General features: G+C 42.4%; 1 protein-coding gene and 1 pseudogene across 1 annotated transcript in view; one reads left to right on the forward strand and one right to left on the reverse strand.

Annotated features, from left to right (window-relative positions):
- NIM1K (NIM1 serine/threonine protein kinase) overlaps positions 1 to 18593 on the reverse strand; it is a 66192-nt gene extending 47599 nt beyond the window's left edge. Inside the window, exon 1 of the mRNA XM_043599056.1 lies at positions 18366 to 18593. The gene's annotated coding sequence lies outside the window, so the exon portion shown is untranslated. The remainder of the gene's footprint in view (positions 1 to 18365) is intronic.
- LOC122494123 lies at positions 13256 to 14429 on the forward strand (annotated as a pseudogene).
- Positions 18594 to 26988: the final 8395 nt, after the last annotated feature.

Consider the following 26988-nt stretch of genomic DNA (forward strand, 5'->3'; position numbering starts at 1 on the left):
CATATGCCCTGATAGGATTCAGGGGCATGCTACCCCAAATATGGCACCTTGATATATTGAGTATTTTAAGCAGGAGAGTCCGTTTGACTTCCTTCTCCCCTGAAACATGCTATAAAATCTTCAGGTGAGGGGTGCCCTCCCTGTACCTGAAGAAAAGGAGCATCCTTATCTCTGAAGACAAGGGGCACCAGTTAGAATCCTAACAATTAGGCCTTGCTAAGCTTCCCCCAATTTATACACTTACCTCATACAGTGGTCCCTCCTTATCCTTGGGGGATGTGTCCCAAGACCCTGAGTGGATGTCTGAAACCACAGAGACTACTGAGCTCTGTGGATACTATGATATTTCTTATATGTATATATCTATGATAAGGTTTAATTTATAAGTTAGGAACTTATAAGAGATTAACAGCAATAGCTCATAATAAAATAGAACAATTACAACAATATGCTGTCATAAAAGCCATGTGAATGTGGTCTGCCAAAATATCTTTTTGGACTGTACTCACCTTTCTTGTGAAGATGTGAAATGATAAAACGCCTGTGTGGTGAGATGAGGTGAATGACATAGGCGTGGTGACCTAGCGTTAGGCTACCCTTGACCTTCTGCAGATAAGACAGAAGGAGAATCTTCTACTTCGGGGCCCCACTTGACGTCAGGTAACTGAAATCGTGGAAAGCAAACCCGCGGATAAGGGGGGACCACTGTACTCCTTGACTTATCATAGTGTTCCTCCACGACTCTCCACTCCTCATCAAACCCAGCATAAAATACTCAGCTCTGTTTCTGTAGGTCTTCATTTCCTTGTAAAGGCTCCCATGTTGCATCAAACTTAGGTTAAACACTTGTGTACATTCTTCTCCTGTTAATCTTTGTCAATTTACTTTTCAGACCCAGCCAAGGACTCTAGGACGGTCCAGGAGCACTTTTCCTCCCCTACAGCCCTATATTTGAGAACATCAAAATACTTGAGGGCCCACAAGCATCCCATGCTGCTTCACGCCTCCACGCCTTGGTACATGACGTTCCTTCTACAGGGACTGTTTTCTTTAACCTGTTCCCCCTCGAACCTTCCAAACTCTACCCCACTGTGCAGTCTTCCTCGACTCCTTTAAGTCTACGGTACTCTCAGAGTATTTCATGTGCCTGTCTGTGCACATCTGTCTCTTGTGTGAACATCTCTATCTGTCTAGACAATAAGGGTACTGAGGGCAGGGAGGATGTTCTATTCACCTCTCTCTCTAAATAGTGCCTGGCACATCATGGGTACTCAATACTTGTTTATGGAATAGATGAATGAGTAAACAAATTAAAACAGAGTTATTTTGTTGGTAAGCACAACAATTATTTTAAATTCTTGTTTTACAAGAGATTAATTCCATCCTTTTTCTTATTTCAATCATCTAATGGTTAAAATTCTACTTATTATTCAAACGTCTCTTCTCTTCTCGATACTTCAGGCAGAACACAGCTCTTCCTCTGGTATTTCCCGCACGAACCCTGTGTTTTCCTTGAACATCTTCACATTCTGTCTAGTGTTTGTGCTACTTGTGTACATATTTGTCCTCCCTACTGGAATGTGGGGTTCTATGGGGCAAGTCCTCAATCTTATTAACTTCAGGATTCTGGACACCGAGTACCCAGGAGGAGTTCATAAATGCCACGTGAATTGATCTGAGTTGTGCAGCTATTTTAAAGGGTAGTGTGGATCCCAGAAGATACAGAAATAGATATTTCTTTCATATACTTCTCTGGTGGAAAAACAACAGCAACAGCAACCACAACACTAAAACAACTGTTCTATGATAAAGAAAATATAAAGGCAAAAAAAAAAAAATTGAAAACAACCAAACAAAATCCCAAAACTCTTTGAAGTATCTTCTCTTGAAACAAGGGCACATTTGTTACATGTGCCCCCAGCCGGAATAACTCTGGCTGGAAAATTTCTGAAACATTGTGGGTTTGGTGAGATGCCCTGTTGTTTTTCTAGAACATTCTAAGGTTCCCAGTGAAGCACACCTCAAATGTGGGTAGACATTCCTAAGAAGGCTATTTGAGTTGGAAGCATCAGAATGTTTACAGACCAGCATTTGCTCCAGCCCACAGACAATAAAAACAGCCCAATTATGGCTTCCTTTTGGAAGGTTAAAATGATCACAGTAAGAATAAAAAAGGCTCCATATTCCTTTGTTTTTATTTTTAGGGTGTGATATGTGAGCAGCCTCCAGCAGATTTTGTTTTATTTTAAAGCATGCGAAATAATCCCTGCTCTATTTTCAAGACCTTCTCTGCACGTCTCAATTCCTCCAGAGCAGTTCTGCAAAATACACATCCATGCACTTGCCTTTTGCCCTTCTCCCTACTCCTTTCCTTCTTTATGTTTATACTTCCCCAGGGGAGCCAAAGCCAACACTAATTAGCAGTGAATTAAATCTTACCTCCAGGACACCAGAGGGTCAGTGTTTACCCAGGGTTCCAAGGCATCCCTGCTCTCCTTCCCACAGGCTCAGACTCACAGTTAAATATCCAGCCCTGAAGGGAAGTTCTGAGATCAGAATCAATTATGCAATTTATTCCTAAAGTTTTATCTTTCCTATCATAAAATATCTTTTTCCTGCCAGGGTAGTTTTACCTACCTAGCTTGCTAGGACTGGAACACATTTGCTCCTTACCTCTTTCAGCCTTTAAGACCCTACTGAAATATGACCTTCTTCATGTTTTCTTTGCTCTACTTACCTAGACAATTAGTTGCTTCTTCCTCAGTCCCACTGAGTTCAATCTTGATATTCCCATATCTTATGTCATCTTGATATCCCACATCTTACGTTCTATCAGTTCATATTCTAATTGTATTTTGTCTCTCTAGACTGATCTCTGCTGCTTATTTATCTCATATCTTCAATATTCCCCAGCATCTAACCCTAGGATATGAGAGGCACCAAATAACTATTTTTTAAAAGAAAAAGGATTAAGACATAATATATGAAAGGCACTGTAACAGAAACTTGTAAACTGCAAACTAATAGCACATTTTGAAGGACATTTGACAGAAGCCACACTTTCAGTTGGTGTTAGCATAGTATTGTTAGCATTTTATTCATTCTAACAGTGAAAAAATAAAGGTACTTCTTTTAAGCGTTTACACTATACCAGATACTGCACTCTGTTATGGATTTAATCATTATAACAAACTCTGTTTGATGATATTAAAATTCCCATTGCACTGATGAATAACTAACATTTTAGAGAGGTGAAAGAATTTGTCCAAACTCAAAGAGCTGGCAAGTAGCAGGGAGGACAAGGGACCCAAGCCTACCTGACTCCATTTGCTGCCTCTCTTTGCTGTATATTACTGTGGAACTTAATGCTCTAGGGAACCAGCAACCACCACGAAGTCCAGACTTGGGCATGACATGAATCAGCCATAGTAGCGAGGGCAGGCAGGAGAATCAGAAAGGCGTATTCTTTGTTTTTGGATAAACCACTGGGCCCGATCAACATCAGTAACAGTTAATACACAAATTAATTTTTTCTTCATTCCCAGCTTCGTAATGGGCTTATCACCACTGCAAAGTAGCCAAATTGACTTGATGAAACTCTAGATAACTCTGTGCTTTTGAATGACAACCTATAGTGAGAAAGTTCAAAATGGGTCATGATTATTATCATTATTGCTAAATGAGTCCAAATGCCTCAAAGGTTATAAATAAATAAGAGCAATCCTTGCTATACATGTACACACCATAGAAAAAACAAGCTATACTTTAAGCTACAACCACAACTCAGGTCATTTTGGAATAGAATACCGATTGAAAGTTTGGCAGCCTCTACAAGAAAGTGAAATTATAAGCCAATTTCACTCCCTAACCATAGATATCAAAAATGTAAAATAAAATAGTAGTGCTAAATCAAATCCAACAATATATTTATAAAGGCATCTCTCAATAAAATGTCTCCCAAGAATATAAGCCTTGCTTAACAATAGAAGATGTACGAATTTTATTAAGCACATAAATTAATCAAAGGAGAAAAGCAAAAGGGTATCTCAGCAGGTGCAGAAAAAGCATTTGTTAAAACTGTACACTCATTATTAATAAAATATCAGCAAACTAGGTGCAGAGGGGAACTTGCTCAAACAAGTTAAGTCTATCTACCAAAGACCTATAGCAAATATCTTTTTAAGTGGCTCAATATTAGAAGCAGTCTTGGGGTGCCTGGGTGGCTCAGTCAGTTGAATGTCCAACTCTTGGTTTTGGCTCAGGTCATGATCTCACGGCTTTGTGGGCTCAAGCCCCACACCAGGCTCTGCTCTGGCGGCATGGAACCTGCTTGGGATTCTATCTCTCTCTCTCCCTCTCTTTCTCTGCTCTTCCCCCACTCGTGCTATCTCTGTCTCTCTCAAAATAAATAAACTTAAAAAAAAAAAACAACAAGCTGTCTCTTCCTACAAAGTCAGGAAGAAAACAAGGATGCCTTCCAATACTGCTTCTATTCAATGTTTATTGGAACCTCTAGCCAATGAAAGAAGACGATAACTAAATATTGAAAAGAAAGAAATAAAATTATTCTTATTTTCAGACACATATTTTAAACATAGAAAATCCCAGAGTCCCTACTCAGAAACCGTTAGAACTAATAAGTAGGTTTAACAGTGTTTCTAGACACAAGATTAGTGTAAATCCAGTAACATTCGTATTCACCATTAATACTCTGGTAACAATAAAGAAATAATATATATTCCATTGACAAGAGTAGCAATAAAATTCCTGAGAAACCTAAGCATAAATCCAATAAAGGAGCTGAGAGAGACATAAATTAGGAAAATTATGAAAGCTTATGGGAGAACATAGAAGAAGTTCTAATAAATGGAAAGACACCATGTTTAGTAAAGGAATGCTCAACATCATAAAGATGTAAACTCTCCCCCAAACGAACCTATAAGCCTAAGGGATTTCAGCTGAAATCTCTACTGTTCTCTGTTTTTGCGTGGTGGTATGCTTAAAACGGTATATTTGGTCTTTTGTTCCATGGCACCCACGTGCAAACAGACCTGTTTGAATTTCACAACACAGACTGGTACTGCAAACATCTAAACCTTCTAAAAGAGGTATGAGCAAAACTATTACATATGGGTGGTTCAGAAGAGCTGCAGAAACCCAGAGTTTTGAGCAATTTGGGACAAGGCAATGAGTTGTACTGGGCATGGAACTGGGGGGAATCTTTTTCAGCATTTCCATGAATTAGCTAAAGCAGGAAATGTTCAGCAGATGATTGTAAACCCGACAAGTTGAAAAGTTGAGATGGGGTGTCTGGGTGGCTCAGTCAGTTAAGCATCCGACTTTGGCTCAGGTCATGATCTCGGTTTGTGGGTTTGAGCCCCATGCTGGGCTCTGTGCTGACAGCTCAGAGCCTGGAGCCTGCTTCAGATTCTGTGTCTGCCTCTTTCTCAACCCTTCCCCCACTCACACTCTGTCTCTCTGTCAGAATAAATAAACATTTTAAAAAAACTAAAGAAAAAAAAAGTTGAGAAAATCAAAATATACCTAAGGAAGATTTCATAAAAGTAAATGAGCTTTTAGGAAGGGGGAAGATAAGGTAGGAAAGGAAGTGCCAATGAGGTCTTATAAGGAGAAAAAAAACTCGAAAATAATTGCCAACCACACTGAAGGTGGTCAGGGATGGGGAGCGTGGAATGACCTTGGAACAGCAGTCCTTAGAACTTTGAAGATATCAATCAGGCATCGCTGTTTCAACAAGCAACCTAGATATCAAAATCCAGGGTGCAGTGACTCCTAAAAGTGGCAGAAAGACATTGGAATGCTTAAGCTCTTCAGCTATTTGATAACATTATTTCCCATGAGAAAATCTAAACAAAAATTGGTTGGGTTGACTGAGCAGGCAAATGATCTAGATTCTAAATCTTTCATTTCAAAAATAAAAGTAATAAGGAACTAAGGTTGTAGAACATTGGTGGTGTCATTTAGAATGGAGATACAGCTTTCCCCCACTTTCCAAAAGTAGAGGGTTCGTATGAAACCTTTCATAAGCTGAAATGGCAGAAAAGTGAAGGAGCCATTACCATTCATTTTTATGGGACTTTTTTTTTTAGCATTCCCAGACCCCCAAAATACCCTTCTTGGGCTTTTCTAATCCTTTGGGACACGTTTTGCTAGCAGATGCTCAAAATAAATTGCGACAAAGCACAGATGCTCACAGACAACAGCTCAAAGCTCTGTGAGGCTCGTGTGCCCAGTGTAGTTCCCGAGGAAGGAGCTCGGTGTGGCCTCTGCCACTGTTCCGGGTGTACTGCCCCCATAGAGGCTCACGGCAAAGCCGATGCTGAATCCATGTTCACTTTTTGCCTTTTTTCATAAAAGCCAAAATCTTCTGCAGATTTCTCTCGGTGAGTGAAAACAGGTACCGATGTAGGTTTTTTGGTAAAAGCGGGATGGTGTAATGTGAACTTACAAAAGCGGGGGATACCTATAAGAGCAGAATGGGAGTGGGAGGGCTGGAGTTGAACCACCAACAGCACACTGTGTCAAAACTATTAACCTGTGACGTGCTGCTAGAATTTCTCAGAACACAAACCCAGGGACAGGTGAGTTACGCTTCACGGCCACTCTGCTCCTTGGACCAGAGATGTTAGGTCATTGAACGTGTAAAGAATTCAGAACCCGGAATAAAACAAGTCTTTTCCTCCCGTGTCTTTCTTCCCTCCAGCCCATCAAGTACCACTGACCTTCCATGCTGTTTAGGAAATGCCTTCCTTCTGCCAAAAATGAACGGCAAGTTGCTTGGCTGGATGGATATGCATGCACTTTGTGACCTCATGTCAGTTTTCCTCTGCAGTCTTACTTCTTAACACATCCTCAGACCAAAGTGACCTGAGGCCACAAGCAGATTGGCTGTTTCCTGGTTTCCTTCCCTTGATGACCCAAACACACTCATGGACTCTTAGGAACACAAAGTAGAGGACCCCCCCACGATTATTTCATCTCTCACTTTGTATATGAGAAACAGATCCAGAGAGGAAAGAGACTTACTAACTGGTGGCCAGGGACAAAACAAGAACCAAATTTCTTTAATTTGTTTGTTTCCACTGTGTCAGCCCAACAGAATATATGCATTTGTAAAACAAATTGTTAGGATTTTAAAACGGGGCTAAGGGGAAAAAAATAAACAGTTTAGTAAATAGTTTTATTTTAAATCAACTCGAAAGAATATTTGGAAGATACAAATATTTCCTCCTGATTAAGGAGGGCTTTATTACTAAATAGCCCAAGGCCACACTCTACTACATTCTCCACAAGAGAATAATCTAGAAGATAAAATAACGTTTCTTCTCATGTGCAAAATTTCTCTGATAAATTTTGTGACGGCAGAAAAGTATATCTCCCTTAATATGTAAGTGGCTTTCTAGTCTGTGTCATCAGTCCTCAAAACACTCCTAGGCCAAATCAATATCGTAGTATTGTATCCCATATTATGAAGTGGCATCACAGGCATTCGCCACATGTAATCTTGCCTTATTATTTATCGTATGGTTGCCTTCTATCTCCAACTACCATTTAATAAGAGCCTACAGTAAATAGCAAGCCCTCAATAAGTGGAATGAACATAGCATTTGTCATTCAAACCAAGACACTTTTGAGCATAGAAGGGGTTGCTATTAATAATCACACTGGGACAACAGGTGCAAACCAGGGCTGTCGCTGGCAAAGTGGGACATATGAGCACCCTATCAATAAGTGACGAGCCACTGCTGGCTGGCTCAGTCAACATCTTTACTAACTCTTTTCTCCCTTTCTCGACTTCTGCTATAGAAGCTGGAAGGCCCCCGTGCTCTTTCTCCCCGACAGCTAGGGCTGGCCCGGAGACACAGTTCTGGCAAATGGGACCTTAGTAAGGGATTTTTGATATCTTATGCTTCCCGATAAAATGGCATAGTTGTAAGTGGCCCAGCTCCTTTCCCTTTCTTCCTGTGTGGACCTTGTCTGGAGGTTTCGTGGCCAGCTAAGCACACTGAAATGATAACCATGACAGCAAGACTTCGGAAGAATGGCCGAGCAGAAAGATAGCAATAAACTAGGTCTCTGATGGCAACTAAAACAAAGCTATCAATGGCTTCTTGCTATATATGAATTGTGTCTTCCCCAGAATTCACACGTTGATGCCCGAAGCCCCGGTGTGTTGGTATTTGGAGACAGGATTTAGGTTTAGATAAGGCCACAAGGGTAGGGCCCCCACGATGGGATTCGTGTCCTTAGGAGATCAGGGAGTTCCCTCTCTCTGCCATGTGAGGACACAGCAAGAACGTGGCCATCTGAAAGCCAGAGACAGTGCTCATCAGAACCCGAGCTTGCTGGCACCGTGGTATCGGACTTCCTACCTCCAGAACTGTGAGAAAATCAGTTTCTGTTGTTCAAGGCTCCCATTTTATGGTATTTTGTTATGGCAGCCTGAGCAGACCAAGACACCTATCTAGATCTCTTTTTCTACGTGAAAATAAACCTCTTTTAGCCAAGCTAATAGACCTCTTTTTATTCCTTGCAGCCAAAAGCATCCTTAACTTAGAATAGCTACTATTATTTGGTTCCAATTAGTTGATACAGATTTTCTTTAATCCTTACAACCGCCCTGAAAGGTGCCTGCAATTTACCCTCATTTTTACGATGAAGAAACTGAACGCAAGAAGGACTTGATAACTTGTCCAAAGTTGTACAGGCAAGAAATATCAGTTGGATTTCCAGCTCAGGCCTCTCTGACCTCAGAGCCTGTGCCTCACACACAACAGATGCTGCTGCGTTACCTGGTCTCACGAGCAGGAGCCGTGAGTGTCGCAGGCAATCCCCCGAAAAGATGTTGCTAGAAAGAAGAAGGATGAAAGCGAGATGATTCTCCCTGACCTTCTTGCCACCCTAAGCAATGTGAGGTCGCTACCTTCACACTCTATTATGGAAGATTCTGTCAACATCAATGAAATGTTCAGTTGAGCAAACATTATTTTTAAGTGCCTGCCTACTTTATGCCAACCGTCTGAGGTGCTCGCCAAGAGCCATGTGGATGTGAATAAGTCATCCGCTGGCGGGACAAAGTAGATACATAAACAGACCAGTTAAATATAATGGACCAAGCAGTTGGCTAGAGATGCGCACAGGAGAGTGGGTGCTCAGAGAACAGCTAGCGTGTCGTGAATGTGTAGGGAAAACTTCCTGAAGCAGATGAGGCCTGAAGGCAAGCAAGTACTAAGGTAAGGAAACATAGGTGAGGAAAACAGGGAAACGCGGCATCTAAAAATGTATTGTTGGGGCGCCTGGGTGGCTCGGTTAACCAACGGACTTCGGCTCAGGTCATGATCTCATGGTTTGTGGGTTCGAGCCCCACATCGGGCTCTGTGCTGACTGCTCAGAGCCTGGAGCCTGTTTCAGATTCTGTGTCTCCCTGTCTCTCTGCCCCTCCCCCGCTTGTGCTCTGTCTCTCTCAAAATTGAATAAATGTTAAAAAAAATTAAAATGTCTTGTTGAATTTGAGGCATTTATATAAAGGGTGAGCAAATCTGTACCTCTTCGCTTTCTACACCAGCTCACGAACTGGTGGTGTTGATTATGTCCAAAGAGTATTTGTCTAAACAAAAAGCTCAGAAAAGTTTAAAAGGCTTTATTATTTTTTAAATATTTATTTATTTTGAGAGAGAGTGTGTGTGAGTGCATGAGCTGGGGGGGAAGGGGGGAGAGAACCCCAAGCAGGCTCCACACTGTAGCACAGAGCCTGATGCGGAGCTCAATTTCACAAACCGTGAGATCATGACCTGAGCTGAAATCATGAGTCAGATGCTTAACCGGCTGAGCCATCTAGGCACCCCAAGTTTAAAAGGCTTTAAAAGAAATCCTCATGATTCAATAAATATGATCAGAGTGTATTTTGTTAACCAAGAATGGAACTAATAGTCTGTATTTGAATCGTTGTCTCTGTGGGCAATGTTCGCAAAATAATCTAGCATTTTGCACAAAATCTCGAACAAAAGAATTTTAAGTCACTGATCTGCAACTCACTGAATATTCTAGCAGTGTGACAAACAGGTTTAAGCCAAGAGCATCCTTACTTAGCATTGCTGTATAGTAACCTTTGAAAGTGTCATGTCCTGTTTTCTATAGATATTAACCAATGCAATTGTTTTAGAGCTTTAGTAAATCTTTTTGACCTTCCTTGCCAGACAGTAGCCACCAGACCACACAGAATGGTTCTCACATGGGTGTTATGTGCTACACAGAGTGATTCTTTTTTTTTTTTAATTTTTTTAATGATTATTTATTTTTTAGAGAGAGAGCGAGAGAGAGAAAGTGGAGGAGGGCAGAGAGAGGGAGAGACAGACACCCAGAATCTGAAGCAGGCTCCAGGCTCTGAGCTGTCAGCACAGAGCCCGACGCGGGGCTCGAACCCACGAACCGCGAGATCATGACCTGAGCTGAAGTCGACACTTAACTGACTGAGCCACCCAGGTGCCCCCAAAAAGGGTGATTCTTAAGGAAGCCTGAGTTTAAGCAAGACAGAAGCACTCCTCTAAATGAACTATTAAATGTCTCCGGCCACAGCCAGCTACCCAGTCCACACTCTTCTGAATAACATCTTTGCTTCCTGGGATATAGTAACTCTCTGGCATGTGCAAATGACAGAACACAAAAACGCCAACATAAATTTGCCTCCATGCTACATGCAGTGCTCTGAGGAGACACGAATCCTCACTGGGGCTGCTCAAGGCTTAATTTCAAAACCGTGAAAGAGTTGCTAAGTGACTGTTTCTGGCCACACGTGTCCTGTGTGAGGAAAGCAGGCAGGCGACTGTCATGTACTGTGGAAGAGCCAAACTGGGTCAGATCTCTCAGAAGGAGATGGGGGAGATCAAAGCAGGCCGGACTTCTGGAAGTGTCTATACACAGAAGCTTTCTCACTGGCTTCCTAGCCTCAACTAATCACTGAGGCTGCAAGGAAAAACCAAAACATCAGGCCATTTCTCTTGGCCTTTGCTGTGCATGTGCCAAGATCCACACCTCCCAGCTTCGTGGCCCTACTGAGTCATGCCTCGCTACTTCCATTCAGGTTCTTGTCCATGCCACCCCCCACTCCTCCATCATATTTTCACACGAGTATTCCCTCATTCTGCTGAATCCACACTTTTCAGGTGCCATCTCCAGAATGCTTTTATTGCGTAGGAAAAGATAAGACCTGTCTTAGTTGCAGGGGGACTTCTCAAATTCATGATGGGAGGAACTCTCTTTACACCTGCCCCAAACCCAAAGGGTCCAGAAGAAAGGGCTGGCTTCCCAGACAATTAGTACTTATTGAGGGCCTAATTTGTAAGGCTCTGTGTTAGCATCAATACAGAAAAGAAAACAAATATGTCATACAGAGAATACTGACTATCCAACAACAAGGAAAAAAGCTCAAAACATAAAGATAAATGGAAAGAGCAACAAATAAAATTGTATGTATGGTATCTCAATTTTTTTTCTTTGTTTTTAACTACCAAAAACAACCCTCTGAAATGTTAACCATGATAATCTCTCTAGCTGGGATTATACACAGGATTAGAGAGAGATTTATACATGATTATTTCTTTCATTTTAACATTTATTTCTGTATTTTTGACAATGAAATACTAGCAACAATGACATTTATTTTGTGCCGGGCACCATTCTAAGAGCTTTACATGAGCCAACTCATTTAAGTCTTACAACAATCCTAGAAGGTACCTGCTGTTATTATGCCCAAAAAAGGGAGGCACAAAGAGATCAAACTATGTGCCCAAGGTCACATTTATAGTAAGTAAGTCACAGAGCCAGGATTCAAATGCAGCAAAGCTATTTCCAGAATTAAGACTTAACCCCTATGCAAATGTATAACTATTAGGACTACATCAAAATAAAGAGCGTCTACACAGTGAAGGAAATAATCAACAAAACTAAAAGGTAACTCACTGAATGGGAAAAGATACTTGCATATGACACGTTCAATAAGGGGTTAATACCCAAAATATATAAAGAACTTATACAACTCAAAAAAACACAAATAATCTGATTAAAAAATGGACAGAAGACATGAATAGGCATTTCTCCAAAGAAGACATCCAGATAGCCAACAAACACATGAAAAGATGCTCAGCATCACTCATCATCAGGGAAATGCAAATCAAAACTACAATGAGATATCACCTCACACCTATCAGAATGGCTAAAGTAAAACACAAGAAACAACACGTGTGGGTGAGGATGTGGAGAAAAAGGAACCCTCATGTACTGTTGGTGGGAATGCAAACCAGTACAACCACTGTGGAAAACAGTATGAAGGTTCTTCAAGAAGTTAAAAATAGAACTACTCTACAGTCCAGAAATCACCCTACTGGGTGTTTATGCCAAAAATACAAAAACATTAATTCAAAGGGATACATGCTCCTGTATGTTTGTAGCAGCATTATTTACAATAGCCGAATTATGGAAGCAGCTCAAGTGTCCATCAATAGATGAATGGATAAAGAAATGGCATATGTATATACAATGGAATATTATTCAACCATAAAAAGAACGAAATCTTGTCATTTGCAATGACATGGATAGAGCTAGATAATATACTGCTAAGTGAAGTAAGTCAGTCAGAGAAAGACAAATACCATATGATTTCACTCATGTAGAATTTAGGAAACAAATGAGCAAAGAAAAGAGAGAGAGAGAAACCAGGAAACAGCCTTGGCATAGAGAACAAACTGATGGTTACCAGAGGGGAGGTGGGCAGGGGGATGGGTGAAATAGGTGATGGAGATTAGAGAGAGCACTTGTGGTGAGCACTAGGTAACGCACAGAATTACTGAATCACTATACTGTACCCCTGAAACTAATATTACACTGGATGTTAACTATAAAATTTATTTTTAAAACTAAATAAGACTTAACCACTACTTCTTGCTACCTGTGGAATATATATTGTTTTATAATACATAGTTTTTAACAAAGAAGTAGATTATTTCTTTATAATAAAGAAAAAAGGTTTAAAGAAAGGAACAGAGGAGAGCCTGGTTTGCTCAATGAGCTAAGCCTCTGACTCTTGATTTTGGTTCAGGTCATGATCTCATGGTTGGTAGGTTTGAGACCCACATAAGGGCTCCGTGCTCACGGTGCACAGCCTGCTTGGGGTTCTCTCTCTCTCCTTCTCTCTCTGCCCCTCCCTCCCTCTACCTCTTTCTCTCTCTCAAGATATATAGGTAAACTTTAAAAATGAAAAAAGAATATATGACAAAGTAACCAAGGAGAGAGAGGAGGCTGGGTAAAAGAATGTTTAAAAGGGAGTCAGGGCAGAACGACTTCAGGCAGGGCAGGTGGGGATCCCGGCGAGCTGGCCTAGGAGGCGGCCAATGACCACACTCTGGGCCTTCACGTGCAACGACCTGTTCCGCTTCGACAACATTAACTTGGATCCACCTACAGAAATGTAACGGATTCCTTTTTACTTACAGCACCTCGCCCACTGGCCAGGGTATTTCATCATTGCAGAGACACCTGGTGGAGAGTTAATGGGTTAGATCATGGGTAAAGCAGAAGGCTCCGAAGCTAGGGAAGGAAGAATGGCACGGGCATGTCACGGCTCTCTCTGTCCCCCCCCCCCCCCCCCCCGAATTTCGACGCCTTGGTTTGGCTGCTAAATTTATGGAGTTATTAGAGGAGACTTCAGAAAGAAAGGGTGGACTTTTTGTTGATCTCTTTGTAAGAGTATCTAACCAAGTTGCAGTCAACATGTGCAAGCAGTCGGGCTACAGTGTGTACGGGACAGTCATAGAGTACTATTTGGCCAGCAACAGGGAACGTGATGAGGACGTTTATGATATGAGGAAAGCACCTTCCAGAAACACTGAGAAGAAATCCATCATACCATTACCTCATCCTGTGAGGCCTGAAGACGTTGAATAACCATGGGCAGTGGTTCTGAGGCTGATGTTCCAGATATGTTAGGGGCAATATTATTTTCACTGGATGATCCTGGAACTCTATCGGGAGAAAAGTAATCATTTAGGTCTTACTTCAAGAAAATACAGGTTACAAATTTGAGTCTCATTGTTTCCTGTTAGCAACATCGTGCCTACTAAAGCAGTTCAGTGTAATAAAATTCAATCAAAAAGGCAGCTAGGTCAGATGGAAACATTTCACTATTTGGGTTCAGAATATTCACTCTGTATTAAGGGGAAAAACATGCTCCAGTCTCCTCCTACATTCTGTGCCTGAGAACCACTGCTACATATATATATATATATATATATATATATATATATATATATATATATATATATATGTTTTATATTGTCTGTTAATTGAAGCTTTAAAAGCATATGTGAAATGTACAAATCTAAGATGTATAATAAAATGCATTGTTGACCCTAAAATAAATAAATAAATAAAAGGGACTCCGGAGAAATGACCGCACACGTAATATCTCTGGATTTGTTGCCTCACATGCAAAACAAGAGGGTGAACAAGTCTACGTTCTAGAGAAATATTTACCTTGCAGGTCACCAATGGCTGGCATGGAGGATGCCTCATTATTTTAGACTTGGCCATCACAGCATTGATTAGTCCACAGCAAATGTACTGTCGCTGTGCTCTAATTTAATTGTAAAACCAACATGCCCCATAAAGCAAATACACAAAGAATATAAAAACTATTTGTAGAGCTAAGGGTAGGACCCTAACGAATGAGAGCACTGATCATTGTTAAAAGACAAAAAGTGGTAAGAAAACAGAAATGGAATGCAGGATGGTCTGGCAGCATGCATGATTCCAAAGAGCAGCAACCAAGTATTCAAAACTAAATATCTTGAGTTGATGCAATCAAGAATAATCAATATGTGACAATGAAAAGTAACCAATAAAATGGAATGGTTTTCCAAGTATGTCTATATCATTAATTCCCCAGAAGAGCAGGATACAAGTTCCTCAGGACCAGTAGGTAGATGAACATAATCTGTAGAAAGCAAGTTCATATTTAGTGAAACTTCACAAAACAATGAGAGAATCCTACAAGGTTCCAGACAGAAAAAAAATAGATATCATGACAAGAATCAAGAATCAGAATAGCATTGAACTTTCAGCCACATTGAAAGCTGAAAACAATTAACTGATACCTTCCAAAATTGGCAGGAATTAATTTCCAGTCAATCCTACACCCAAGCAAACCATCAATTAAGTGCAAGGGTAAAATAAGGACATTTTCAGACATGCAAGGTCTCAAAATTTTATTGCCCATAACTCTTTCTTAAGAAGCTACCAAAGTGGGTGCTTCAGAAAATGAAGCAGTAAACTAACACAGAGGAAAACCAGAGAACAGAGAATGGGGACAAAAAGGACGTGAAGGGAAATCTCAGAATGCTGGTGTATGTCAGGACTAGGAAAGAACTGGTTCAGACTGGGGCTCCATTTTGAAGAGCTGGGTGGGGGTTGGGGGGCCTAGAAGGATCTAAGGACTGTCTGATGCATTTCGTTGTATAGAAAATACCAAGGAGAGGTGTTTTACAGAGCCATTAGAATATTTGATAAGAAAGAGCCAGAGGTTCTTAAAAATTAAGCAAGTAAAAAACAATTATTTTCTCCACAAAAACTTTTTATTTTTTTATTTTATTTTTTTTTCAACGTTTATTTATTTTTGGGACAGAAAGAGACAGAGCATGAACGGGGGAGAGGCAGAGAGAGAGGGAGACACAGAATTGGAAACAGGCTCCAGGCTCCGAGCCATCAGCCCAGAGCCTGACGCGGGGCTCAAACTCACGGACCGCGAGATCGTGACCTGGCTGAAGTCGGACGCTTAACCGACTGCGCCACCCAGGCCCCCCACCACAAAAACTTTTTAAAGAATGATAATAGGAGATGGCAACAATAGAATGAGACTAGTTTTGTAAACAGCTGGTCCTTTCAGCAACCGAAAGAAAATCAGCCAATGAATTGAGGTTTTTTTAGTCCTTAGAGAAACACCATAATGAGACTCAAAAAATGAAGGTGGATTTCACGCTATATTTTAATTTTTAAATTCTTCAAAATGAAACTACGTATTTGGCTATAAACATTAACCTACTAAGACGAAGTATTTTTTTTTCTTCTTTTAAAACTGTAAGTCTAGGGGCTTCCAAATTTCCCAATCATGTGCCATCAATGTACAAAATTGATTTTATAGAATTCACTGCTCAGAAATTGTGGATGTACTGTATAAAGGATTATAGTTCTTTGAAGACACCAACATTTGCTACTGAAAAGTATCTGAATGATGCTACTGCTTCCCCCAAATTAATCCATCTTAATTGAAAACCTCAGGCTAAATCAAGAGCATAGAGGGCTCTATGGCCTACATGTAGTTATTACTGGGAAATGTAGATTTCATACAAACCTGCCTTTATTTTAAATGCAATGTAGTTACTAGAAAAAAACGCACACCTCAAACTAAATATCCAATCCACATTTTTTCCTAACACAGAAGAAGGCCTCTCTAAAGGTTTTTCCAAGCTCACCACTTAACAGTGGTCAAGCCAAAAATAAACCCATGAGGCAAATTCAACAGCGCACAAAACAGGAGTCCATGGAGAGCAGGACTTAGCTTTTCCTCCATTCACCTCTTTCTGGGACCCCCACCCACATTCCCCATCTCCTAATTAGAGAGCTGATTAGGACTCCAAATTATAAAACGCTAAATGGGGAGGGGGATGTGGTGCAAGACCGGGATTCCTTTAACACCAGACACTCTCCTCCTTCATGCTTCTCCCCCCCCCACCCCCCCCCCCCCCCCCCCTTATTGCAGCAGCTGTGGGAAGAGAGCTGGGCCAGCGGGGCTGATTGGCTGGAGGGCAGTGTTTACACTCAGTTGTCTAAGAAGGAAGGTCTGTGTCACAAATTGCAAACTCTGGAAAGATAAAATTTGAAAACAACATGCTTGGGCTCTAGTATTTTAAGGAAAAGAAACAAGTATCTTATAAGCTCTTTTGTTATTACCATGGTGACATGAGGGGACGTGAGGAGATCTCACGAACAGTTCCTGGTTCCAGCCAGGCTGCGCATCAACGGCGCGGGGCAACTTCTTCGGTTACCATGGCAACCAAAATTAGAAGTGCTTTTTGCAACACTAACAGAAACCATCTTTTGAAGCGCTTCTGTGAATCACATTGAATACTGATGATGCAAGCTTGAGTGATACATATTTTTCAAACATTAAAACACACACACACAACGTATTGCCATACACAAATACTCCTTTTAGATCCCGCGTTGAAATCTTGACTTAACTTGGGATAGATTTTTCGGTCTGGTTTTGTTTGTTTCCCTTTTGGATTCCCGCGGACTCGAGTGCAAACGCGATTTGTTTAATTTCCAAACTTGTCTGAATTGCACGGGTAAGAGCTAAGAATGTGGTTCATTTGCTCCCATTTTGAAACGGGATGAGAAGTGGGGTGGGGGAGGGTGGGTCTAACAGAGAGACCTCTTGTCTACTAAACTCTGGAGGACGAAAACGCGGGTGGGGGGGGTGAAACGGGGGTAGGGGGTAGGGGGAGGAGAGGCAAGGAGGGAGGAAAGAAGAGGGAGGGAAGGAAGGGAAGGAAAAAATGCGGAAGGCTGAATCTTTGCTGCCCCAAGAGCACCTTTATCTGTTACTTTGACCTCTCCATCTGCCCAGGTGTTGTGTCGGGAACACAAAAGCTGATCAGAAATGTCATTTTACAGACCCCGTTGCCATTCTTTCCTGGTCATCCTGGAGCTCCTAATACTCCCGAAGGGACATCCGGGAAGAGACGAGGTTCCTCCTTAGTCTTTAAGAAAGCACGATTCTTTAGGGAGCGTCGTGGTGTGGGGTGTGGTGGGCCACAGCCGTTCGCTGTCAGCGCCCTCTCTGCCAGTCCGGGTCACGCAGGTCCCCACCTGGGCTCACGTCCTGGGGCTCGGGTCCCCGCGCCAGGTGCGCGCCGGGGCGGGCGCGAAGCCGCCCTCCCGGGCTCCCGTGCGGGCGCGCACTCCGACGCGGGGTCCCGCACGGTGCCGGGACGCGGGGACACACGCGCGCGCAGACCCAGGGGCGCCGCACACTGCACGGGCACCGGCTCGCCTGCGCCTCCGGCTACAACGCCCTCTGCTCGCGCTCGCCCCCGGGAGCGCCTGCCTTTCTCCCGCGCCCAGCTCACGCCCTCGCCCCTCCGGGAGCCGTGCCCCCTTTTCCCCCTCGGCTTGCCGGGGACGGGCGCTGCTCGCAGCCACCCCCCCGCCCCCCGCCACCAGGTCAGCAGCCTGGGGGAGGAGGGGCGGGAGGGGTGGAGGTGCTGGCTGCGAGCCCCGCGGCCCTCGCTTACCTTCGTGGCGAGCCCGGCTCACGGACTCGGCTGCGCGGGGCCAGAAGCTGGGGGCGGTTGGAGCTGAAGCGGGCGCGGCGCGGGAGGTGCGTGGGTGGCGGGCGCCGCGGCCGCGCGGGAGGCTCCCTGAGCTGTCAGGGACCGCGGACCTGACCGACAGCGGCCCCGGCAAACCCCGCCCGCTGGCCCCGGCCCGGGCTCTGCAGCGGGGACAGAGGCGCCCCGCAGCGTTTCCCCGGAGGACCAATAGGGAGCGGGGGGCTGGCCCGGGGGAGGGGGCCAGGGGCCGGTCAGGCTCCGGGACTCGGGCCCGGACCTCGTAGGCCGGTTTCTATGGCAGCCAGGAAGGAGGGGCAGGAGGGAGGGGGGTGCGCGGCGCGGGGACACCCATCGCAGACACTGGAGGAGGGGGGGGGGGTTGGCCCTCTCACAGAGAGAGTCCCTCCTACGGGATGGATGAGAACGGGCGACACAGCCAAAAGAGGGTTGACACAGCTCTGGTCTGCTCACGCCTCGTACTGAGCCTCTCGAGCCTCTTGATCAAAGGTTTCCCGTGTCTTTGGTAGACCGGGACCCAGCAAGCTTACCAACAGAACGGGGTTTCCAGCAAACCCACCGTGACAGCTCCTTCGGGTGAGTCTGGCAGGGTTTAGGCTCTGCAGAAAGAAGTGCTAATGCCACCCTCTGCCCGGATCCCTCCCATACAATATATCCAGTTCCTATGGTGTCATTTAGACTGTGAGTCCCTAATCTCTTGCCTACTCCCCAGCTATAACCCTCCGGCTAATGGTAGGTGCCAAATATTTTTACAGTTTACAAACAAGGAAGCCAAGTCACTGAATTGAGTGTTGAGCGGAGAATGCGATTCACAGACTAGCAAAACCCGTAGGATAACCAGAGGTTATCCACTGAAGTTCAAGTCCTTCATTTTACAGAGGAGGAAAGTGAGATCAGAGAGGTCAGTGAACAAGGATCACACAGCTTGGTTAATGGCAAAGCCAAGACCAGCACCCTAAGTCCCAGCTCAGGAAGCACTCTTTCCACCTCCTCATGCTCCCAGATTCTGTCTTCCTGATTGCCAGGGCAATATTTACGAAAGCAAAAGTGTAGATGAGTGAGTTTTAAATCTATTTATGGTAGAAATTAGGGAAGCCAAAGATTCCTTGTTTTGCTATTTGCCAGGCCTTATTATAAATATTTTCAAAAGAGTAACTGATTAAATCCTCACAATAACCTTATTTTAGGTATTACTACCATCTCTTTGGACAGATGAGGAAACAGCTCAGAAAGGTTATTTGACTGCTCAGCTGTCCAATGCTGGTGCTGGAATTCAAACCTAGGCAGTCTGACTCCAGAGTCAGTGCTTTTCTTCCTCACTCTGATGCCTCTTTGTGTGATTGAAGGGGCCAGGAACAGGAAGAGGAAGAAAGAAAACCTTGGACAGCTCCAGGGACTGGCCACTGAGATTGGCGAGAAACCAAAACAACCTGGAATGTTTGCTTCCTTGTTTGATGAGAGTGGTTATCTACTTTACAGGATAAAAGTTCTCTGTGAGAAAGGTTTGTCTTTAAAGGGAGGCCCTTTCCTTAAAAGATAAGAGGCATTTTTTTTTTTTTTTCTTTTAAGAGCAGTCTTTAGTTGGATGGCTTAGTTGGTTAAGCATCCAACTCCTGATTTTGGCTCAGGTCATGATCTCCCCATTTGTGAGTTCCAGCCCGGCATTGGGCTCCGTGCTGAGTGTGGAGCCTGCTTGCGATTCTCTCTCTTCCTCTCTCTCTGCCCCTCCCCAACTCATATGCACTCACACTCTCGTTCTCTCTCAAAAATAAACTTATCAAAGAGCAGTCTCTAAGATAGCACATGCCATCAGTTTGTTTTCTTTTTCTTTTTTGAAAGATTTTATTTTTAAGTAATCTGTGGTCTGGAACCCAGAACTCAGAGATCAAAAGTCACATGCTCCACTGAATGAGCCAGCCAGGCGCCCCTTGTTTTCTTTCTAAAGCAGGGTAAGAGTTTACATGTTTAAAAATGTCATATAAAATACTCCTTGAATCCTATAACAGGACAATACACAGGATAGGAGTTCATAAGGAAACTGCCTGGAAGCCAAGAACTTCAAACTCACAACCGAACATGGACTCTCTCATAGACCCTTACATCATGCCCCCATGGAGTATCATAGATACTAGATTCTAGTGGCTTGGAAGGTTACTGAAGACCTGAGGCTATCACAGAAAAGGAAAACTTCAGCAACAGAGACGACTTCTAAAGTCCATTGGCCAGATTCCATTCCAGAAGCCTCCTGCACCCCTATTTCTCCTGCAGCTATTCTGCTGGGGTCTACTCCCTTTCAAATCAGAACTGTTCCTTCACGCTTTCCTTTCCCTTGAAAGTCCTGGGACCCCAGTCATATAGGACTGACTGTTCATTCATTTCCCTCCACTTGAAAGAAGTGTTGTTTTCTCCTAGAAAGGGCCATTCAGTAGGTTGATTACAATGTAACAGCATATAGAAGTTAAAAATTGTTGTTTTGAAGAGTATGGGGAAATATTTTCAACATATTAAGTGAAAGCAAAAGTTACAAAGCAGAATGATACAAATTTGTGATATGTTTGAGCAGAAGGAAATACACTAGATATTGGTAATGTTTTTTGTGAACTGGTGGAATTGCAGGTGGTTTAAATAACCTTAATATTTTCAGCATTTTTTTCTTTTTTCTACAATGGACGTATATGTCAGAAAAAAATATTTTAATGTCAGAAAAAAATATTTTAATGTCAGAAAAATATTACTTTCCAAAAGAAAAAACCTATAAAGTCCATTTAGTCTCGGTTTTCTAAACCCTGCTCCATTGTGTTGGCAGAAAGTAGTCCTGCATGATTCTAACCCAGGAGGTACTTGTTCTGTGCTTTGAGAGCCTCCTGGCAGTGGCTAAAAGTTTAGACCTTTGAGTCATAAAGTTACACCTTGACTCCCAGCTCTGCCACTCATTGGCTGTATGAACTCTTTAGTTGCAAGCATCTTCTAACCTCAATTTTTTCATCTGTCCTCTGGGAATTGTGAGAATTAATGAGATAAAGTTACTGGCGAACAGCTTAACTAGGTTGTCTTAACCTGGAGTCCATGGGCTTGGAGTGGTTGGCGGGAGGATCCCCCACTGAAAGTGTTTAAAGTATGTTCCTTTCATCACAATCTCTAAGTAGTTGGGGCCCCAACCAGGTCAGCGCTTCTTCTAATAACTGCTTAATAAGTGGTAGCTACTTTTGCTATTTCAAGTTCTGAGGGATCGTTCCACATTTGGTACTATTCTAGGGCGTATGGGGACATTCTACTCATTTTCTGGATATTGTTCCCTGGTACACTGCATCCCTGCTGAATGTGAACTTGGGCTATTCCTGGGGTTGGACTATTCCTACTCTCCTTCCTCCTTTCCTCTGATAGGGATATTTGACAAATCTTGGGAGAGGAGATAAAACAAAACTTTTCTAAGACTGCATCGCACTGTAGAGCTGGATCTGCAACTCAAAAGGCATATGTGGTTCCAGAAAAAAAAAAAATGTCTTTATCCTGTTTAGGATCTGTGTGCTACCTAAATCTGATAATTCATGTCTTTCCACAATTCAGAAAAATTCCCAATCTCTTTGAATATGACTCCTCTCCCATGTTTTACCTTTCTTTTAGGATTTCGAGTTGGACATTATGTATGTCAGAGCTCATTCTATCTCATGTCCTTTTTCATGTTTTCCAGATTTTTACCTTCTATTTAACTTCTTTTACACTCTGGTAATTTCTTCAGATCTGATATTTCACGAATTCTCTCTTGGCTGTAATTGATTAGCTGTTGAACCTGCACACTGATTTTATAAGCCTTGTCAGTGCAAATACAACAAGATCACAAGGCGGAAGCATGAGAATGCCAGTTTCATCATATCACAGCAGGGGGTCAACTGACAGTTTAAAAATGAATCACAATCAGTATTTATTGAAATCCTTTGTCCTTAACTTTATAAGAATCTTTTAAGAACTAATATTTCTTGGGGCGCCTGGGTGGCGCAGTCGGTTAAGTGGCCGACTTTGGCTCAGGTCATGAGCTCACGGCCCGTGAGCTCAAGCCCCATGTTGGGCTCTGTGCTGACCGCTCAGAGCCTGGAGCCTGTTTCAGATTCTGTGTCTCCCCCTCTCTCTGACCCTCCCCCGTTCATGCTCTGTCTCTCTCTGTCTCAAAAATAAACGTTAAAAAAAATTTTTAAAAAAGGAACTAATATTTCTTGCAATAAAGAAAGATTTTTCTGAGCTTTGCCATTTTATTCTGCTTATTTGTTAAATTAAGCAAAATAAAACTGAAAGAATTAAAACTAGCATGGTAATCCTGCTTTAAAAAGTCCTCTCTGCATCTCCCTCTCTCCTCTTCCTTTTCCTTCTTTTTCTTCTTCTTCTCCTTTTCCTTCTCTCTCTCTCTCTCTTGCTCTCACGTGTGTGTGTGTGTGTGTGTGTGTGTGTGTGTGTGTGTGTGTGTAGAGATAGATATTAATATATTCATGTAATGTTAACAGTTATTTCTGGTTAATGGGTCTTAGAGTAGATTTTTTTACTTTCTTATTTCCTAAAATATGTGAATCTATTACTTGTATAGGTGTAATTTAATATTAATAACAAAATGAAAAAAGAAAGAGGTCACAAATTTCAGTGGCTGAATGAGGGGCCACTGCCCCTGCCTCTGCCAGTCAGCTTAAATTCTATCGATATTCTTGGTACTTTATTTAATTCACTTGAGATCTTCCTGCCTCGTCATTTAGTCTCATGTTCAATATTGAACTTTCTTCCATAGGTAAAATACAACAAATAGAGAAGAAAAAGAAAGAAAAAAAAACCTGTGATCTTGAGAAATTTTCATTAAAATGTAATTTTCACCATGAAATTTGAGTCGCTGAGATTCTCACGGTTGTAGCAATTTTACTCCACACTTTTCTTGACCGTGTAACCACATACAGCAATTAGTGTAATATGTTCTTATAATTGGCACTTGGGTATTACTTACTATTGGGCAAGGAAGAATAGTTTAAGAGCCCCGGGCCCATTGATACTTGAGCAAAATTATTTTTTATGAAAATTTATAAAAATCAAATTTGAACCATTACCTTTGAGTCTTTAGTTTTAAATAAGCCCCATTTTAATTGGGCCAGGGTTCTGAACCCATAGTATTCCCTCCATAGTGTTTCCTAGCTGTGTCTAATAGATAACTATTATTTTACAGGACAGTTTCTGTCCTCATATAGGCAGTTTACCAGACCGCAAAACCACAGCTAATGATCAGCTATTCTCTTAAGTGAATTCATATATTGGCATTTACTTCTCAACAGATATTAGCTAAGATTTTGTGTCTAAAGTGTATTTGAGTTACCCAGAAGCAAAGTATTCCTAGTCCATTATTCTGACTTTCTGGCTTTTAATTTCTTATTATTCTCTAACATTTCTTGTCTTTGTGGCATTTTCACTTTAGAAACAGAAAAGCAATGATTTATTGAAAATAAGCACAATGTTCTTGCTTGAAATTATAAAACCTAAGACAACTGCCTTAGTCCAGTCCATTACATGAATGATAAACATGAACAATAGTTAACAGGATATTTTTAGAGTAGCACCTGACTACACCATAAAAAAAAGAAGACTGTCAAAAAGGTCCATTCCACTGGCTACTCATCTGTGCTTTCTTGAAGTGTCCTATGTCTGCTGTTCAACTGATAGTGGTTCCAGGACTGAGGGTATTAGTAGCACCCAGGAACTTGTTACACATGCAATTTCTTGGGCCCTAACCCAGACCAAATGAATCCGCAACTCCGGGTGTGGGATCTATCAATGTGTGTTTTAGCAAGATTCTGACGCACACTAAGTTGGAGAACAATTACCTAGACAGTATGGTCTCAGGGCAAGGAGTCAGCAATGAGACGTCAAAAGACAATTCGCAGGGCGCCTGCGTGGCTCAGTCGGTTGGGCATTCCACTTCGGCTCAGGTCATGATCTCGCGGTTTGTGAGTTCGAGCCCTGCGTCGGGCTCTGTGCTGACAGCTCAGAGCTTGGAGCCTGCTTCGGATTCTGTGTCTCCCTCTCTCTCTGCCCCTCCCCCACTTGTGCTCTGTCTCTATCAAAAATAAATAAAATGTAAAAAAATATTAAAAAAAAAGACAACTTGTAGGGGCGCCTGGGTGGCGCAGTCGGTTGAGCGTCCGACTTCAGCCAGGTCACGATCTCGCGGTCCGTGAGTTCGAGCCCCGCGTCGGGCTCTGGGCTGATGGCTCAGAGCCTGGAGCCTGTTTCCAATTCTGTGTCTCCCTCTCTCTCTGCCCCTCCCCCATTCATGCTCTGTCTCTCTCTGTCCCAAAAATAAATAAACGTTAAAAAAAAAAAAAAATTAAAAAAAAAAAAAAAAAAAAAAAAAGACAACTTGCTGCACGTATCTTGCCAGCTTTTCTGATCTCCTGCTCCCTCCACCCCAAAACCTATCAAGGGCTGATGTGGATTCCAAAAAGAAAATGGGTATTTAGCTTTTGCTCTGTGCAATCCCATGTTGTCAACCACAAAGAGATCTCATACAAAGGTAACTGTATTTTAGTGATCAAGACTGTGCCTATGGAGTCAATTTCCTTGGTTTCAAATACTGGCTCCATTCTTTACCAGCTGTTTCTCATCTCCTCCTTCTCTTAATTTCCTCCATTTATATTTACCTCATGAAGTCATTGAGATGATTAAGTGTTTGACATATAGTAAGTGATTCATAAATGATGCTTATAGGTTACAAGATTTTTCTATCCTGGCCTATATTTTGGTGCAATGCCCAACAAGGTGGGTGAATAATTATGTGTGATATTAGGTTTTAGGAAAGGTGAGAAGAAGAAAACACTGCATTCACGGCCTACCTTCCTATTTACCGTGTCAACAGGATTAACGAAGCAATGTTTATACAACACGGAGTAGTTTTAAGATATCCCCATAAGGTCAGAATACATTTATAATGACAGCCTCTGCATTTACCATTTTAAAGCAATACACTTCTGGGCCTCTAGTTAACTACAGAGGATCCTATTGATTGTTGTTGGTGGTGAGGGTTTAATAGTTTTAATTCCTGCTGCTTCTCATTTAGATCTCTTATGACAAATTCTGTAAGAGCCATAGCACAGCTCAGAACATTATATCTGATAAACATTGAGCTTAGGTTCTCCCCTCTCCTGATGCAGCCAACAGTGTTAACCTAATGAAAGCAAAGCTATTTTCTCCAACAGAATCAGGCTAAACTTTTAGGGTCAGGCATTTCCTTTTAATTTTGCATGATGTAGTTATAAAACATTATTTCCACGTGAACACCTTAATGGTCATCTGATCATGGGTTTAAAACAACCCATGCTAGGAGTGCCTGGGTGGCTCAGTTGGCTAGGCAACCGACTTCGGCTCAGGTCATGATCTCAGTTTGTGGGTTCGAGCCCCATGTCGGGCTCTGTGCTGACAACTCAGGGCCTGGAGCCTGCTTCAGATTCTATGTCTCCCCCTCTCTCGACCCCTCCCCTGCTCATGCTCTGTGTCTCTCTCTCTCTCAATAATAAATGTTAAAAAATTTTTTAATAAAAAATAAAACAACCCATGCTAAATTGAAGATGTTCATTAAGACACACTTGATATTCTGGTGTAGACTTTTATCTATATTTAGGCCTCAGTACTGTTGGCTTATTCCAATTATCAAGTGGGTAGTCTATACCTTCAAAAACCCTTTCAATCTTGAAATCTTTAATTCCAAGTTGAATGTAGCAGAAACAGAAGCATTTACATTTCCATGAAAATATTCCTACTTTCAATAGTGTATGGGGATGGTAGCATTTTTAAACTAGTAAGACTATAAGAACCTTCTCTTTTTGTACATATTCAAAAAACTTCTGGGTTTTACATGTATTATTAGAGTTCTGTTTAGTGTTCCTTTGAATCTCAGATGGTAGGTGTGGTATAATAAAAAATATGTATCCAGTCTTTGACCCTGGTTCTTGGCACAGAGCTCTTAAAACCCTTGGAATTTCCTGATGTCTTTTATCATAAGCTCCCTTTCGCTCATCCCTGAGTTTATGCTAACGAGGTGATCTTGGCAGTGGTCGCCAGAGGAACTAACCACATGATTAGAGGGCTAGAACTACCAGCCACACCCCAAGATATCCAGGATGGAAGGGCTGGACAGGGAATTCAGTAATCAAGGGCTAATGATTTAATCAATCACATCTAGGTAATGAAACCTTAGTAAAGAAAAAGAAAAAGATTAAGGGGTTACGAGAGCTCCCAGGTTGGTGAACACATCCATGTGCAGGGAGGGTGGAGCACCAGGAGGGCCTGGAAGCTCTACCCACTCCACTCCCCCAAACCCCTTTGCCCTTTGCAACCATTTGGCTGTTCCTGGATTCCCCCCCCCCCCTCCTTTTTTCTTTTTTAAGAGATTTTAAGTAATCTCTACACCCAACGTGGGGCTCAAACTTACAAATCAGAGATCAAGAGTCGCACACATACTCTTAATCAGCTGAGCCAGCCAGGAGCCCCTGGGTTGTATCCTTTATGATAAAACTATACTCAGAAGTGTGGTGCCTTCCTCAGT

Source organism: Prionailurus bengalensis, chromosome A1 (genome assembly GCF_016509475.1).
Source record: "Prionailurus bengalensis isolate Pbe53 chromosome A1, Fcat_Pben_1.1_paternal_pri, whole genome shotgun sequence".
In the NCBI taxonomy this organism is placed as follows: domain Eukaryota; kingdom Metazoa; phylum Chordata; class Mammalia; order Carnivora; family Felidae; genus Prionailurus; species Prionailurus bengalensis.